Genomic DNA, 19,712 nt, shown 5'->3' with positions numbered 1-19,712 from the left:
AATGGTGTTTTTTCAGACATTCTTTCATAGTGGTTGCCCAACGTTCAAATCCAGTGCTTTTTTTCAGGATAACTGTATTTTTTTAACAGTGCTTTTTTTTTTCCAACGGTAAGCAAAAGTCATAGAGAAATCCCTGAGAGGCTGAGAGCTCTTGGTCCAGGTTCCACTCCACTCACACATTTTCCAGGTCACACATTGTCCAGGTCACACATTTTCCTTCAAAAATTTATCTCCAAATTACAAACTCATCTATTCAAATGCAAAAGAATAAATTAAATAAAAAATAATCTTAAATAAATTGTTTTGGTTTATAACATAATTTATTTAGAAATGAGTGTTAGCTCTTAAAAAGATAATTGGAAATAAAGGTGGTCAATCAAGTTTGAAGTTTTCATAATTTTTTTATGGGTCACAAATTAAGTCTAGAATATTCATTATTTTAATAAATTAAATCTAAATTTTAATAAATTTATACTTGAATTGACAAATTAAGACTTACAATAATATAAATGTTCAATTGTGCAATAAATTAAAACTTAAAATAATACAAATTTGTAGATTTAATGCTAAATTAATTTTATTTTTATTTTTAAAATATTTGTGCTAAATTACTATGAATATGTAACTTAAATGTTAAATGGTAAATTACTATTCAAAGCCCAAAGTAAAGAAGGAAAAATAGTTACATTGGTTGAACAGTGTTTATAGAAGGAGATAAGGAAGAGGAGTTAATTATGAAAAAGTACAATAATTTGTTTAAGAATAAGGAAAATTTTGAATAAAGCATGGTGATAAATATTTAAAATTTTCATAATGTTGTTAATGTAGGTAAAGTGGTGTTTGTAGGCATAAGAGAGGAAGTAGTTATTTAAAAAAAATAAAAATTGTGAAGATATGGGTGTACGTGAAGATGACTTTTAATGGAGGTGGACAATTTGTGGTGAATTGAATCCCACGAAAAGAAAGAGGATATGGTGAAGGAGAAAACTAAGGAAAAATAATATAGCTTATGGTGGAAAGAAATCCATGAGAGATGTGAAGAATGCTAAACAACAATGGCAAAAAGAATCAGGATTTATTTGATCAAGTGCTAGAAAAAGATGAGAAAATCTAGTAAAATAGTTGATTTGATAATGAGTTTGCAGCACATTTTTTATTTCACAAGTGGCTCAAATTTGTGAACTATCCTCACAAGCTTTTTATCATGAAAGTATGATACACGAGCATCCAAAAATTATAAATAATTCTAATTTGGAATAGTTTTTAATGAGAAGTTAGTAGTTATAGAGGTAATGGTAGTAGGGACACTAAATGAGCTCGGGAATGTGACAGTTACTTTTCCTTATTTTAATAGATATATTAATTTCTAACGTGGCTATTACAAGGCAACTCCACCTTGATTGTTGGTAGTAGTTGCCTTTTCCCAAAATAGTGTTAGATAAATATAACATAGTTAGTCATTATAATTTGATATAGGCTTAAGAAATCATGCAGAGAGAGCATCAATAAAACTTCTTGAATATATTGCTCTTTAGCAATGGATAAGAGATACAAGATAGATAAATAGATGAGTGTAGTGAAGATTGAATAAATGATTTTAAGAGGTGTTTTCCTATTACACTAATGTCAAAGCTTGTTGTTGTATGCATAAAAGTGATAAATGTATTTTTGGGAGGATTGTAAAAAGTCCTCGTTGTTGGACAATTAGGAACATTCCAGCCTAGACTTGATTAATGAAGACAATGTCCATTGTTTGTTCTTTTATATTGTGTATATAAACTAAGTATAATTTCATGTATGTCTCAATTCACATGATTATTTCCTTAGATTAGATTCCCTTAAATGGGTTCTTGATCCTTGACTGTATTACCAACTTTATTAATGCATCTACAACATTCTACAAAATATCAAATTTCTCTATCACTTCCCTCCATCCTCTACCAAGTCACAAATAAAATGGTACTTCAAGTTAATAGGCTTAGTCTTCACATGAAAGGTTGTGTTTGCTAGATATTTTATGCTCTAAGTGTCACATAGAACTATAATATTTCCCCGAATTAGCCCCAAATTTGAAGATAATATCTTAATTTAGATGGATTCTTTACAAGCATGAGAATATATCATGTACTCAACTTATATGGTGGAAAATGATCATATATTATTACTTATCCATCTCATTAATGGAGCAATCAAATAAAGTGAGATTGCAACCACTAGTGGGTATCCTCTTGTTGATATGATCTACACAATTTCAATTTCTAAATCCATGAGTAAGTATGGAAAAGGATAATATATTATTAATTATGCATCCCATTAATGGAGCAATCAAATAAAGTGAGATTGCAACCACTAGTCCACTAGTGGGTATCCTCTTGTTGATATCATCTACACAATTTCAATCTATAAATCCATGAATAAGTACTAATTATTGGTCCCTTATATAGTAATTATGATAGAAATGACTTGTAATTACTAGTAGATTCAACAACTCTATAAATGCTACAAACATCAGCATCTTGTTGTTTATATTTAATGGGCAGTCTATGGAGATTAAATAACCACTTGAAACCCTTGTTTTTAGGTGTGATTCCACACTGAGTTAATATGCATAATTAGATCAATATTGCAACACATGGTGTATGCGGGAAAAGTGGGTCGATAAAACTCAATATGTGAAAATATTGTTAAAAACTTGTCCACACACACACAGAGGACTTCTTGATGCAAGCTATGGAGTAATAACGTATTACTCAGCTTCCCAAGGTGGGTCCCATGGTTCTCTATCTCACAATGTCCCTCAAACCAATGTTTTTGCCTTCAGATCACTGAGCAAAATGGTTTAGGGATGGCAAATGCAAGAACGAGGGATGCTTTGATAGATTTTAGTACGAGATGCATTCTAAGCTATGCATGATCTTAAAATGCAATAAACTTAAATGATAAGATGACAAGGTTAGTATGAATACTATCCTAACATGATATATTAGTCTATGATTGAGCTAAATGATAAAGAAATTATTCTAAGCATGTATATTTAGACTAATTTCTATTCTAAAGAGAGGCTAAATGATGAGCATAAAATGATATATGAGAGCTTAAATATATTTGAGCATAAGTATGATGCTACAAATTTGAAGGATGATTGTTGAAAATGGAGGAATGAGAGCTCTATTTATAGCAAAAACAGGGCAATGGATGGCCAGGATTGAAAGATTCAATCAAGGGTTGAGTTTGAAAGTTGGGGATCCATGTGCACAATTTGCACCAATGAAATGGTGACAAGTGTCAACATAGGGTTGGGTTGAGAGAAGGGGTTGGAGGCATTAAAGGCCTGAGAAGACCTCATGGTTATCTAGAGGGTAAGAGTCAAGTCTAAGTTAGGATTACCCACTGGATTAAGAGTTAATCCAAGGATAAACCTTTGTGCAAATGATTAAGAGATAATTATGGTCAAAGCATTAAAGTTCTGATGAGACCCTTGGGTTGGATGAAGGTTGAGTTAAAACAAATGTTTTAACCATGTAAGAGGGTTTGAGTTAACCATTAATGGTTATTGGAGATTTTGGGGATTAAGTGGTTGAAAGTTGGAAGCCTTTAATGGTTATCAAAGACTTTGAGGATTTAAGTGGTTGAAAGTTGGAAGCCTTTAATGGTTATCAAAGACTTTGAGGATTTAAGTGGTTGAAGGTTGAAAACCTTTAATGGTTATCAAAGACTTTGAGGTTTGAGAAGTGACTTCCCTTTTGCTTAGGGATGTGACAAAGTTTAGAGGAGGGGTTAGGCTAATTAGAAGCGATTAGAAGATTCTAGAAGGGATTATAAAGGGGTTTGGGATTTTGCAAGTGGATGGAGGGATAATAGGATTTAATTGAATTAAATGATTTATTCAATTTGGTTGTAATTTGGGGAAATTAGATTTATTTAATTTTAGGATAACTATTTTAATTAAATTTGAATTTAATTAAAAGTGGATAGGGGATTTAATTGAATAAAATGATTTATTCATTAAATGGGTATAGTGAATTTAATTTAAATAAATTGAGTAATTTACTTAATTAAATAGAGGAATGTGGATAATTTAATTAAATTGGATTTAATTAAATAGAGAAATGAACATAAAATATTCATTTAGGAATATGGTCATTTTTATACGTCTACACATGGCATCATAAATCATTTTAGCATTAGTGTTCATCAACAAATTACCATCTATCCAAGTGAAGCTTTTGTGCCTGTCTTCCTCCACAAAACATTGTTTGGGGAGCTGTAAACTGAGGCAAGCTTCCCTTAGGATAGAATATGTTCTCCAATTGGAGGAGGGTAGATGATACATCTGACTAAGAACATTCTATGAGATTAATTCACCAATAATAATAATATCATTAAAGTAGCACATACCATTAAGACTCCATCTCTTGGCAAAACATCCTCAACATGGATGAGGGCTACAGGCCTACCTTTGTGGAATAGGTTCCACTAGATGGACCTCTCCCTGCTTAGAGTATTATTATCACTAAGGATTCTGTTATGAGAGATCAGATGTCTAATGTATTTCCATGTCTTTCATATTGCCTTGAAGACATTAGAGCTGACCGGGGAGACAAGGAAACTACCAACAATGAGGTCACTAGAGGGGAGAAATTTCCAAGTCCTTGTATACTTAGGAACTACAAGCTTAATGTTGTTTCTAACAAGAACCTTCCAAGGTTCATTTCCTTCTAAAGCATGAGAAATCCATTGGGCAACAAGTGCAATCCCTTGCATCTTAAGATCTCGAAGTCCTAGATCACCCATCTTCTTGCTAAGACAACACCAATTCCATTTGACTGAATGCCACTTTCTCTTCCCTCTTCCATCATACTATAGAAACTTCCTAATAGCCTTTTGAATGTCATTAATATAATAATTGAAGAACATCTGCATAGAGGCATAATGGAGAATATACAAGGAAATAATCTTTTGACAAACCTGAATTCTACTAGCTAAGGACAGATATTGTTTATTCCATCTACCCATCTTGCACTCTAACTTCTCTTTAATCCGTCTCATAAATAGGGGTTGACAGCAAAAGGGATGCTTGGATATCTAAATTGCATAGAGGCCCCCCACCCCCCCCCCCCCCAATTGATAGTTATACTTACCAAGCCATGTGGGGGGGGGCGTCATCCCGCCCTAGAAGGGCAGACTTGGCTTCAAATATCTTAGCCCCTGAAGCCTCATAGAAGATGTTAAGTTTCATCATCACAGACTCCATGTTTGCCTCAAGTTCTAAGAATAAGGTCACATCATTACGAACTGGATATTGATAAGGTCCATCTTATCAAGTAAGGAGATGCCTTCAACCTTTGGGGAAAGGGTATCTTCCTTGAGAAGTTAAAACATAATAGATCTATTGCAATGACAAGTAGGGCACGAGCAAGTGGACACCCCTGCTTGATGGATATCTCTAACTTGAGGGATTGGGTGTGGGATCCATTGATCTCTATTTGAGTAGAGGTGTCATTGAGTAACACCTAAACCATTCAAAAAAATTCCTTTGGGAAACCAAACATTTCCAACATCATGGCGAGGAAGTTCTGCTCAATCCTATCATATGCCTTTTCAAAGTCAATCGGGAACACAACCATATTTTTATTACTTTGTTTGGCCCAATTCATGGCTTCCCAACTAGCGATGAGATTATCCAAAATGTACCTTCCCTTGATGAATTTGGTTTGCGTATTGCTTACAAAGTTGGGCAAGATATTCACCAGCCTAATAACAATAATCTTAGCTAGTATTTTATAGGATACATTTAACAAAGTAATGGGCCTCCAGTTTTTTATGAGATATTTATCCCCATCTTTGGGGAGCAACTTTTTCACCCCTTTGTTAATGTCAGCACCTAATGATCCTCCACATACTAATCCATTCCTTACCCTCTTTGTAAAACTCGATCAACAACCTATTCGGGCCAAGGGCCTTGTCATTGTTAAGAGTATTAATGGCCTTGTGGATCTCAATAGAAGTATGTTTCTTTAGTGCCTCAGCCTCTCCATCTTGTTGGCATTCTACACTCAGATGAGAATAGTTGATGTTGTCATTGATGACAACCAATTGGTAATATGGTTCATAGAATACACCGGCAACAAACATCATCTACCAGCACTGACATGCACAACAAGATTATTCTCACCGGCACCCAATCTACACCAATAGAAGATCTTATCGACACCCCAACCGACATGGAAATTATATTATTTTGTATTGTAATTATATTGTAAAGCTAACATGATGTATTGTAAAGACTCATATATGTATGAGATCTTATAGGTCATTTTGTAAGAAGAAAAAAAGTCTGATGGGTATGCATAGGTAATCAATGCAAGTGGAATATGAGAGAGAATATCTGTATATGCATTTTGATGTAATATTTTGATGAGCGAATAAGAGCAGAGCAGAGCAAAGAATGGTTTATGGCAGAGGTATTTGACAGAGCTTAAACTGGTATTGAATCAAGCATTGTAGATGCTATTTTAAGCAGTACATTGTCATTGGATTTAATCATCCAATTTTGTAGTTAGTGTGACTCCTTTTTGTGATTGAGCAGTGAGCTCTAGGCTGTTGGCATTCCTGCATGTGTAGGCCTCTATTGTATCAGTAATATTTATTCATATTGGCTAGTGAGTAAATATTGTGGGTCACAAATCTCATCAAGGTTTTACCCCTACCGGGTTTCCTCGCCAAAATATCTTGTGTTATGATGTGCATTGATGTTGTCTCTCTTATTTCGCTTTATTCCTTTATTGCTTGTTTACCGGTACATTAATTTGGGTTGTAAAGTTGCAAACAAGTTTAAATATTTCATTCACCGGTTAAACACTAATTGACCCCCCCCCCCCCTCTCAGTGTCTTTGGGATTGATCAAGTATCTAACAATTGGTATTAGAGCCTAGTCCTCTGTTTGAAGAAGCCTAATAGCTTGAGGAAGATTATGAAACCAGTATCAATGGAAATCTTGAGACAACAGTTGGAAGGAGCTCATGAAGAATATCAAACTAGAAGATGAACTCAAAACTGCTTGGGAATTTATCAAAGCACTTCAAGATAACCTGGTTATAGCAAAGAACAAGAGAAAATAATTACATGTGCAATTACAAAATCAAGATGATGAAGAAAAAGAAACAATTAGAGATATTGCAGACAAATTGAGACAAGAGAACAGTAACATGAAGAATGAGATGCAAGATTTAACCATGAGACAATGCAAAGATATTGAAGATAGAAAGAGGAATGAGGAAGATTTGGCCAGAAAACTAAATGAAAGATCAAATGAATCTGAAAGGCTTAGTTATGAAAATGATATGCTCAAAACTGATTTGATTCACATGCAAAATGACAAAGATGCACTTTTGAGACAAGTTAGCACTTTGGAAAGTGAGTTGATCACTGCAAATGAATACAGAGACAAATTCAAGAGAAGTTCAGATAATCTTGATGATATGTTGAAAAGTCAGAAACCTGATGGAGAAACAATTGGACTTGGATTTGAACATGGAGAAAGCTCGGGGACTGCAAACAATCATGATCACAACAAACTGGTAAGGCAACCTAATGCTTGTAAATTTAATGGGAAATGTTTTAATTGCAACAAATTTGGTCATAGAGAAAATCAGTGCAGATTTAGGAATAATCAGAATACAAACTTACCCACCGGTCAATGTTCCAAATGCAATAAAAATGGTCATAACTTAGACAATTGTAGAATGAATGTGAAATGCTATGTTTGTGGTAGATTTGGAAATTTATCTAATCAATGCAGAACTCAATCCAGTCAAGGTTATGGAAAGGCTATTCAGAGAAACAATGTAACTTGTTATGCATGTAACAAGATTGGGCATATTGCAAAATTTTGTAGAAGCAAGAATTCACCAGTGAACAATAAATGATCTAATAACAAAGGCAAAGAGAAGGTGACTGAAATCAAGCATGAAAATTAAAAACAATGGATTAGGAAGAGAGATCAGAAAGGTGATGAATTTGTCACTGCACCGACAGAACAGGGTAATCCTGCACCGGTAGGAGATTCTTCATCCAACTAAGGAATAATCCTTAAGGGTAAGGCAAAAAATTGAAAACCATACATTTACCCTCGGTTGATGGTAAGAAGTTATATTTCTTCTTTACCGGCAGATATGTGGAGTTTTTCACTTCACCGACGAGCATTTATTGCGGTTGTAAGTCAAAATTTTGGTTATAAAGGCATTGTAACCTCTCATTTCAATTCACCAAGCATCCAAGCATTCAAAGAGAGCAAAATTGAGAAAAGGCATTCTAAAGGTGAAGCAGAAAAGATCTTTTTCAGGGCATCCAAGGATTTCACAGTTAAGAGGTATTTATCTTTCGCAATGGCATCTTCATCTTCTGTTCCTGAATTCGTAGCAAACCCTACTATTGTCGAAAACATTAAGCGACCTAGACCAGTTTTCAAGATTATTCCCAAGATAGCAAAACGGGATGATTCTATTGGTGCATTTTACAAAATTTCGAAGGGAGTCGCATTCACTGAATACCCTAGGGCATACATACATTGCAACATAGAAAATTTAGGATCTGAAGATTTGATGAACATGTACATGAATGAAATTACTAACAAGGATGAGATAGTGAAACCAAAACATAAGGTAGTTGAGGATTTAGGTTTCATAGACATCCTCCATATGCCAGAATTCTCTGAATGAAGTTGTCTGCTATGTCCTTAGCAGAGTTCACGAAGAATTTATGTGGTTGGACTTGGTATTCAAGATTACCAAGGAAGCTATCAAAGTTGTTACTGGTTTACCCTCCACTGGTTCTAGACCTGACAAGAAGAAGAAAATCCCTAACAAGGAAGTTATGAGCTTAACCGGAGCTACGTATGACAACCAGTCACTTAGGGTTAATGACATAAAGGATAAAAATGTTAAATTTGCTAGCATGAAATTGGATATAAAGTTGGTCACACAAATAGATTGAATTATGTGTCAAGTTCATGCATTCACAGTGCACATGAGATGATTGTAAACAATACAAATATTGATATTTGTGAATGGTTGAAGGATGAATTTCTAGAAAATTTGGAGAAGATAAAATGTGACAAGAAAGGAACATTCAAATTTGGAAATCTGTTGGTATGTTTAATGCTTTACTTTTCTAAGGAGATCCCCAACATAGGTCATAAGGATTTTGCCTATGATATTTCTGTAGGAAAATAGATAAAGGAGGCAATCACTGGCATGGGAGCTAACAGTGATGAGTTGGTCAAAGATTACTTCAAAAATTTACAAACTAGAATGAAACAAAGAGAAAGGATTTCCCAAAGCATCGTAGACAAATAGGATAAACAAAATAGGATTACTAAAATGGGATATGAGGTGGACTCTCACATCTTGGAATCATATGCAAAAATACTCCTAGATGCGCCACCGAAACCATCAAAGAAAATATTTGGTAGTGCTGAAACAATTGAAAGTGATGTAGCCATGATGAAGGAAAGAAAGAAAAGAAACAAATTCATGAAAGATGCTTCTAAAATGGTAAAAGAAGTTACAGAAGGGTTAATGAGTATTGGCGGTATTGCTGCTAGAATAAAAGAAGGTCAGTCAGAGCAGACACCAGTAGCTCATGTTTCCCCGGTTGTTACTTCTTCTGAGATAGAAAGTGATAAAGCAACTGAATTTAAAAGAGTTGAAAGGAAGAAAACAAAACCTTCATCGACACCTGCCCCATCTCCAAAGAAGTCAAGGACACAAAGAAAGAAGCAACGGGCTGTAAGAGAGCCTAGTGGTCCCAAGAAGAAGGTAACTCCTAAGAAGAAATCATAACCTAAGGCACCAGATGTTGGCATTTTTTATGTTTATGTTGTGATTGTCATTGATGGACACACACTTGCTTTGAGATCACTTTTTGAATGTATGAATTATGCTCAACCGGTATTTGTTCCAAACCGGTATTATGTTGTAGTCTTTAGACTATCGATGCTTTGCAGAAAGTGTATACCGATCTCAAGCGGAACGGAGCAAAGGAACTAAAAGCGACAGTTATCATTTTCCCAGTCTTCATTTTTGTCAACTGGTAATCTATTTAATAATTAAACCAGTATTACTCTGAGTTACCAACTAGTAATCGGTAAAGTTGTATAAACCGGTAATACTCTATGATGAGTTACCAACTGGTATATTTTTTGTGATGAGTTACCATCCACTGACACTTTGACGGCGATTTTGCGTCGTGTTACCAAATGTGTCTAGATATACTGAACCTAGGAACTTGCAATGTAATCCTATTGGACCAACATGAAATCAGATTCCTTTTTAAGGACATCATGTCTAGGGTTTTAGGGTGTGTAGCTATTAGGGTTTTTGGTGGTTGATGAGTTCTTGTATGTAATATCTTAATAGATAAGGTCAAGTCTGTGTGTTTTAACAGACTGTGGATTTACTGAAGACTGAAGTAATGCTAAAATGCATTAGCAATGAGCTATCATGGATCTAACCAAGCAGACTGTGCTATTTGCTAGATCATTCACTTGTTGATTACTCACATCTTTGCCAGAAAAGCCTTTGTAAATCCTCTAACAAGGTGATTCACATCCGTGGATCTGAAATCCTCTCACAAGGTAGTCTTTAATCAGACTTATCTCCTAACAGAGATTGAGATTCCTAACAGGATTTGTTCTGGTAAAGAACATTGTCTGACCTTAACCGGTCTGGTTACTATTCTGCAGATAGTTACTTGTGAGTTTCATCTCACCGTGCTTTTTCCCATTTGGGTTTCCACGTCAAAATCTCTTGTGTTATGGTGATTGTGCTTCTGTGGGTGAATGCCTTACTTGTTGTTTGGTTTGCATTTGTGTTAACCGTTTTGTTAGTTTAACTGTTATACCGGTTCACTACTAGACTGTTAAAGTGTTTGAGTTCAATATTAATTGGTATACTAATTCACCCCCCCCCCCTCTTAGTATTCTTCAATTGGTATCAGAGCCAACCTTTCTATAAGTTTAACCACTTGGAAAGAGATATGGGGGAATACACTGTGAGGGAACTTACTCATCGGCTCACTCAAACTGAGCAAGCCTATGATGAACTTAAAGTCAAATATAAGGTCTCTCAGGCAAAAAGAAGAGAGCATGTTGAAAAACTGATGGAGCTAACTGAAAACAGTTCTTCTGATGAAGCAGACATGGAAGCCCTAGTTCAAGAAGTTGAAAAACTGAATGAGTCCAATGCCAACCTAAGAAGGGAACTTGAAGGACTGACTATTAGAATGTGTCAAGAGCTTGAGAACTGGAGGAAAGCTAAAGATCTGATAAAAGATAAAGATCATGAGATCTCCAAGCTGAAGCAAGAGATTAGTGCACTTACCGCTCATCTCCAAGAGAGCAAAGTAGAAAAAGAGGAAATGCAAAGTGAAATAAACATGGCTATTTCTGAGAATGCAACCTTGAAGGAATCTAATGTTGCTATTGCCAAAGAACCTACTGAGTCAAAGTAAATACTTGCCAAATTCAATAAGAGCTCTGTTAAGCTAGAGCAAAAGCTTGAATCAACTAAACTGGTAAAGAATACTAATGGAATTGGTTTCTCTGAGTATGAGGAAGGTGAGACCTCTGGAACAAAAGATGGAGCATCAAAGAAGCAACCGGCACCAAAGGATAAAGGTAAGCAAAAGTTCAAACCTGTTTGCTTTAATTGTCTCAAGGAAGGACACACTGCTAATGTATGTAGAAGTAAGGCTTACAATAATTTTCCTTATTTTCTAAACGATAAGCCTAGACCCAATAGATTCAATGGTAATTGTTATGCATGCAACAAGTTTGGGCATAGAGCATTTGAATGCAGGTCTGTCATGCACAACACCGGAAGATATCCTCAAAGGAGTCAAGGAGTTTTTTCTGAACCCTTTGGGAACCGGAACCCAAACCGGTTTAATACCTATAATCATCAGTCAGGAAGTAGTGGCTATCAAGCGGCAACTGGATGGAGAGCAACCTGTTTGATCTATCATGGTAGTGGTCACACTACTACAACATGCAGAAGGAAGAATGGAAACATGAACAATGGACCTTGGAGAGCACCTGGAATGATTTGCTATCATTGCAACAAACTGGGTCATACAGCAAGATTCTGCAGAATGAGAAAGAACATATCGGATGATATACCGGTCACTCTGGAAGGAAATATTGATGTTGAAACTATTCAAGCAGATATGAAGAAAACCTGGAAGAAGAAGCCAGAAGAAGTGTCTCAAGAAGAACCAGTTTTTGCACCTAGTGTGGAAGTCACTGAACCGGCAAACTAAGCATCAGAAAAGCTTAGGGGGAGCAAACGGTGAAATGTTTCAGACCCCTAGTTTACACCGGTAAAAGTCCTTAACCGATATGTGATACCTGTCAAGTGACAGAAGACCAGAAACGGTAAAAGGCAAATTAGGGTTTACGCCCTAATAGTGGAGCATTTATTATGGTAGGTGAAGAACTTGTTTAAAAGGATTTTTCAAGTCATTTTTCATTTATCAGTTCTCGAGCAAAGAAGTTTTTAAGTGCTGAGTGACGAAAAGCGATTTGGATTGTGATTCAAAGAATTTTCAAAACCTTGAAGAAGAATCAGAAGCTAATATCAATCGGTCAAGTGTAGAACACAAAGCGGTATTTCAGCAACCAAAGGAGTGTGTGGTGAAGTGTAATTTGCAAGCCCTAAATTTTGATATACGAAGGTATTTTTCAAATTTCTCTGTTTATCATGGCTTCTGCATCACACTCTAGTTCCAATGCACCCATTGATTCAGTAGACTTTATCCAATAGAAGGAAAAATATAATGCCCTATCTCAAATACCCGCTAGTGTTATAGTGGAGGAAGGTATTTCAGACTATATTGATTGTAAAATTGAAGACCTGGGATCTTTGATGATCCATTCTCAGTTAAGCTTATTCTACGGAAAGGACAAGAAGATCAAACTAGAATTCAATGTCTTGGAAAAGAAGAAGCTTCACAATGCGGTCTATTTCCTTGAAGAGTTTTCAGATGATCACATCCGCATCATTCTAAGCAGAGTGCACGGTGATAAAATGTACTTAGAGCGGACGCATGACATCACACCGAAAGCGATTCATGTCGTCACCGGTTTCTGTAATGTCGGTGAAGTGCCAGCCCTAAGGAAGATCAGCAAGACGGAAATGACCAAGCTCACTGGTTCTATGAGTGACCAACGGGGAATGACCATCAATCCCATCAAGGACGATCTGGTCAAATATGCCTGCATGGTAATAAGTTACCGGATATTTTATGCTAGCAGGATCAACTCTGTCTCTGCTACAGCGATAAATGTTGCTTATAGGATGATCAAAGAAGATGCATCATTTGATTTATGCACCTGTATGCAAAGGCAACTTCTGGTAAACCTGAAGTTGATTAAACAGGATAATGCCTTGAGATTTAAGTTTGGACAACTATTGGTTGGGTTGTTCTTCTACTTTCAAGGTTACTTCCCAAGAGTCAGAGATATTCAGTGGTCTGCCGACCAGCCGGTTACAAAGCAAATCAAGGAAAGCCTTCAAGCAGTTGGAACTGGTTATTCAGAAGTTCTGAACAAATACTTTGATGAGTTCAGATGCAAAATGAGCCAACGAGTGAGAATATCAGGTGATATTGTCAAGAAATATGAAGATGACATCTGCTTCACCATCAAAGTTGATGAGTGCATAATGGAGGCGGTTGAGCCTAGACATGAAGAAGTGGAACCCATGGGATATGAGGTAATGTATGACATGCTAGATGGGTATGCCTCTACCCTACTCACCTCGCCCCTTGATCCAAAGGCAAATAGAACCGACGCCTATTTGGAAAGGGTTACACCGGATGAAGAACCTTCAGTAAAGAAGGGAAAGGCAGTGCCTTCAGTATCGGCACCGGTTACTGCAACAAGTCCCAAAGTGACCAAGCGGTCACCAAAAAAGAAGAAACCAGAAGCTGCACCCGCCAAAGTCTTTGAGAGAAAGCGGAAGACAAAAGACAACACACCAGACTCAGAGGACACTGTGTCTAAAGAACAGCCTAAGAAGACTAGGCAAACGAGGAAAAAGACAAAGAATGAACCGGCAACATCTGCACCGGTAAATATTGATATTTCCTCCTACAAACCTTTGACACATTGTCAAATAACTATTAAGAATATTAGAAGAAAAGTGCTTGGTGATTTGAAAGAGTGCTTTGATGATTTTAATGATGTTGAAAAGGAAGAAGTTGAACAGGAAGTCATTAATTATTTATGTATTAATGACCGGTGGCCTTCAGAAATTAAATCTGAGACACCTGATTCTTTATATAATTCTTTAGATAACATGTGGTGCATTGCCATAGAGAAGGAACAGGAAATAAGAGAGGAAGTATTTGCACAATACTTTCCTGATGTACCTAAATCAGAACTTTATGAAGTGGTGGAAAGATATAAGGGCCTCTTCTTCATGAGAAGAAGGAGACTCATGTTGCTAGAAGGAAAAGTCCCAGAAGTGGTAAAATATACCCACTCCCTTGCTCAATCCGCTCTAAAGTTGCACCAAGTGGCAGAAGCCAACAAGAAAGCTGAGCAAGAACCGGAAATCAATCAACCAGATGAGGCATATGACAATGAAGGAGTACCGGTCACTGATCAAATGGAACCCATTGATGTTGATGCCTTGAACGATGAAGATGTTACTCCAGATACATCAATAGAAGCGGCATGACAGGAAAAATAGGAAGAAGAAAAGAAGAAACAGGCACAAGAAGAGAAGAAGCAACAGGAAGAGGAAAAGAGAAAACAAGAAGAAAAGAGGAAACATGAAGAGGAAAAGAGAAAACAAGAAGAAAAGAAGAAACAAGAAGATGACAAGAGAAAAGAAGAGGAGAATAATAGACAAGAGGAAGAGAAGAAGAAGAAGGAAGTGAAAAAGAAAGAAGAAGCAAAACGGAAGGAAGAAGAAAAGAAGGAAGCAGAAAAGAGAAAGGAAGAGGAGAAGAAGAAGAAGGATGAAGCCGAAGAGAAGCGGAAAGAAGAGGAGAGGAAGGAAGAAGAGAAAAGGAAGACAGAGGAAGCGGAGAAAAAGAAGGCAGAAGAGGACAAGCTAAGGGCTAAAGAGAAGGAGGTAGCGACACAGAGCACTCAAGTGGACACCCCAAAGGCAATCGGTAGTCAAGCCAAACTGGCTGACATTACCAGTCCAATTGACCTCCAATCTGCAAATGAATCAGAGTTGCTGCAAAGCATTAAGCTTTCTCAAGATCGTCTGGAGATGATAAGGAGGAAGAAGGAGCAAGACTTGATCCAAGCTGCAGTGGACACTCTTACCGGTTTGATACCTGGTACCAACCTCCCTAGTATCAATTCCTCTCTAGCCCAACTGAAACTTTTATGCACAGTTGTGGAGGACCAGGTACAAAGCCTGGAAGAGGTTGCTGAAGCTAATGTCAAAAAGAAGCATCAAAAGGCTTTGGACATTGCCTTAGTGAAAAAGTTAAATGAGCTCTGGTCCAATCTGCAGAAGGCACAGAAGGACATCAGAGATGCAATGGATGAGGGGAAATTACTGCTCAATAAGATATGTCAACCCCATCTATTTTGTGATGATGTGCGTGCTCAGAAAGACAAACTGCAAACTGATTTGTAGACATTCATAAGCACCTTCAAGACGCCATATGATTCCTTTACCGCTTATGGGCAAACCGTTCACCGGTTTCGACTTCAGGCTGCAAGAATTGATTTGGAGATCAACAACCAGACTAGGGATTTGCATGAACTACAATTGGTTCTACTACCAAGACTGCAAATACTTCAAAAATGCTATCTCAATCTAGATGCCTTGACGGTTACTCAAGAGATGAGTACCTTGGATGCCATGGAGGAACATGTATCCCAGATGCAAATGGAGAGTGAGGTTGCTACCTCATTGCTTGAGTCATGGTCCTTATCCATGAAGCAATTTATGTAGGACTTTAAATCCGTTTTTGACAAGTTTTACTCTTTATTGTCATAAACATTTATTCAGCAAATAAAAACAGGGGTTATTCAGTTGTATTTTGTCATTGTTGGCAAAGGGGGAGAAGTATTCTGGTATTTAAAATTTTGATGCATGCTGTGTATACTCTCATGTTTATATCTGTAAGGGAGTAGTATACATTGTATTTTCTACAAAAGGGATAGTGTATATGCTTAGGGGGAGTAATTTTGATTATGACATATTTTTGTTATAAAACACTTAGATGTCAAAATTTTCCTAAGTGTTGCCATCAATGCCAAAGGGGGAGATTGTTGGCATTTTTTATGTTTATGTTGTGATTGTCATTGATGGACAGACACTTGCTTTGAGATCACTTTTTGAATGTATGAATTATGCTCAACCGGTATTTGTTCCAAACCGATATTATGTTGTAGTCTTTAGACTATCGGTGCTTTGCAGAAAGTGTTTACCGGTCTCAAGCGGTTCAAGGATCTCAAGCGGAACGGAGCAAAGGAACTAAAAGCGACACTTATCATTTTCTCAGTCTTCATTTTTGTCAATTGGTAATCTATTTAATAATTAAACCGGTATTACTCTGAGTTACCAATCGGTAATCGGTAAAGTTGTATAAACTGGTAATACCCTGTGATGAGTTACCAACCGGTATATTTTTTGTGATGAGTTACCATCCACCAACACTTTGACGGTGATTTTGTGTCCTGTTACCAAATGTGTCTAGATACACTAAACCTAGGAACTTGCAATGTAATCCTATTGGACCGACATGAAATCAGATTCCTTTTTAAGGACATCATGTCTAGGGTTTTAGGGTGTGTAGTTGTTAGGGTTTTTGGTGGTTGATGAGTTCTTGTATGTGCGATCTTAATAGAGAAGATCAAGTCTGTGTGCTGTAACAGACTGTGGATTTACTGAAGACTGAAGTAATGCTGAAATGCATTAGCAATGAGCTATCATGGATCTAACCAAGCGGACTATGTTATTTGCTAGATCATTCACTTATTGATTACTCACATCTTTGACAAGTCAGAAACCCTTAACCAGGTAGGCCCAGAAAAGCCTTTGTAAATCCTCTAACAAGGTGATTCACATCTGTGGATCTGAAATCCTTTCACAAGGTAGTCTTTAATTGGACTTATCTTCTAACAGAGACTGAGATTCCTAATAGGATCTGTTCTGGTAAAGAACATTGTATGACCTTAACCAGTTTGACCTTAACTGGTCTGGTTACTATTCTGCAGATAGTTACTTGTGAGTTTCATCTCACCGTGGTTTTTCCCATTTGGGTTTCCATGTCAAAATCTCTTGTGTTATGGTGATTGTGCTTCTGTGGGTGAATGCCTTACTTGATGTTTGGTTTGCATTTGTGTTAACCGGTTTGTTAGTTAAACTGTTATACCGGTTCACTGCTAGACTGTTAAAGTGTTTGAGTTCAGTATTAATTGGTATACTAATTCACCTCCCCTCTTAGTATTCTTCACCAGACACTCTTACACCAGAGGAACTGATAAATGAAATCACACAAGAAGGTAACTTTAGCAATGTAAATAAACTTTATCATTCTTTCAAGGATGCAGATAAAAACACTATAGAGGAAAGAATTATTTTACACCTAGACATCTACAAGAAAGCTCTCATTGAGGTTGTAGATGATCTGCCCAAAGATTTGTATTTGAGGTTAGAAGCTAAAAGGATGTCGGTCATGGAATTGGATAAGAAATTAAAAGTTGAAGCATTGTTGGTGGTTCACCCTATTAATTCCTAATAGGAGATTGATGAATTGATTGCAGAAGCCAACCGGTCAGCTTCTATAAGTGGTCACCGATAGGTTAGCCTTATGGCAGGCCGAGTTAAGGAAATTGCAAATGAAAAATCAGACAAGTGGGACATATTCTTTGTGGAAAGAGAAAAGAAAGAAGAAAAGAATAGACATAAAATGGATGTCTTTTACAAAGGTATATCAGAAGGATAAAGGTAAAGGTAAAACTGGTAGTGTACCTAATATAACGGTCAAGGATAACCTTCCTCCACTAGCACAAGACACCCCACCAATAACTATAGAGGCACCGATACAAACTGACAGTCAACAGGAAGAGAAGGTAGAGGAAATAAAAAGAGATGACACCAATCTGGAATCTGAAGTTCTTACCATGAATGTGGACACACAAGACTTCAACATTGTCATGGACAAAGAGACTGCAGAGGTAAAACAAAATGATGCTACAAATATTGAAATCTCTGAGTCATCGGTCAACACTATTGACTCTCAGAACATTGAGATACCAGCACAAGCTGAGAAAGCTAATACCATCCTAGATGCTACTCAACCTAACATTGAGAAACCGACAAAAGCACAAGTAGAAGTAGAGGTAAAAGCACAAACTAAAACTATAAATGTTGACAATCAACAGAAGGTAGAGAAACTGACAGAGAATGAACCTGAATAGAGTATAGTTGAACCGACAGTCAACAAGACAAAGAATAAGGATGACAGTAAGATTGAAAGGAAAATTGAAACACAGAATAAGCAAAAGGCAAAAACAAGGAATAAAGAAGAGGTCAATGATGGAAATAAGGAAGAAGCGGTTAAGGCAATTGGACTTGAGTATCTGAAGAAAAGAAAGTTATAGTCGAGCCTAACACTTCCACCATGAATTTCAGGCCTACAAATGTGACTGATGTACTTTTGGATTAAATTAAGAGGATCACAGATTGCAATGCCTTAGCATTTAAGGCCATTAATGACACATTACCTATATTGAAGATGATTGCACTGGCTTGTAAGATAGATCATATTGATGGATCTTTAGGTACATTAGACACATTGTCCAAGATCATTGCTTCAACTATGCTAATTGTAGATAAGATTAATGAGGAGACCGTTAAGGAAAGGGTGAATAAAGAGAAAAATGAATTCTTTAATAAAACTATCAAGGATTGTACTGAGCACATTGATTCCTTATTACCGATACTTAATTCCACCATTCTGAAATATAAAGAATTGTATAAGGAAGCATGCAAGCCTCACAACTTGATAGAAGACATTGAGGAAGAGATAAAGAAGACACAAAAAAAGATTGATGATATAGCAAACAATATGATAGGTTCTTCGGAACTTACATCAGTTTTTTATCAAGAAATGACAGTTTCTGAGGAAAAGATTGAGAAACTAGAAAAAGAAAAAGCAAGGATAAGGATGAAGGAACGTGAGATGAAAAACAAACTTGGTCCTAGATTGGACAACCTTATAACTCAGCGGATTGAGTTGTCTAAAGAAACAATTCAAGGAGAAAGATCACCAAAGCAACAAATGCATTATCTGACCGGTATGATCTAGCAGACTGAAACTATTGTCTCTAACATCACCAAATTCATGCAGAGCCTTAATCTGATTTTGATGGATATCTTTCAAATTGTAAAAAACCGGATACAGTCTATGAGGTAGAATTTTGAATTCTTTGATTCTTTTTGACATCCTTTGTCATTGATGCCAAAGGGGGAGTAGTAGTATGGAGAAAAATTTACAGATGAGATCATTTGCTCAAGGGGAGCACTCCTATTTTTGGATCAGTTTTGGACTTTATTTTTGGATATTAGTTTTTGGATTTTTCTCATGAGTATTGCCATCAATGCCAAAGGGGGAGATTGTTGGCATTCTACACTCAAATGAGAATAGTTGATGTTGTCATTGATGGCAACCAA

At 36.6% G+C, this 19,712-nt stretch overlaps 1 long non-coding RNA gene across 1 annotated transcript in view; it reads right to left on the bottom strand.

Annotated features, from left to right (window-relative positions):
- Nucleotides 1-19,712, bottom strand: part of LOC131070416 (uncharacterized) — a 71,566-nt gene that overhangs the window by 4,723 nt on the left and 47,131 nt on the right. The window lies entirely within an intron of this gene.

Source organism: Cryptomeria japonica, chromosome 3 (genome assembly GCF_030272615.1).
Source record: "Cryptomeria japonica chromosome 3, Sugi_1.0, whole genome shotgun sequence".
Taxonomy (NCBI): Eukaryota; Viridiplantae; Streptophyta; class Pinopsida; order Cupressales; family Cupressaceae; genus Cryptomeria; species Cryptomeria japonica.
This window is presented reverse-complemented; position numbering and strand designations above follow the sequence as displayed.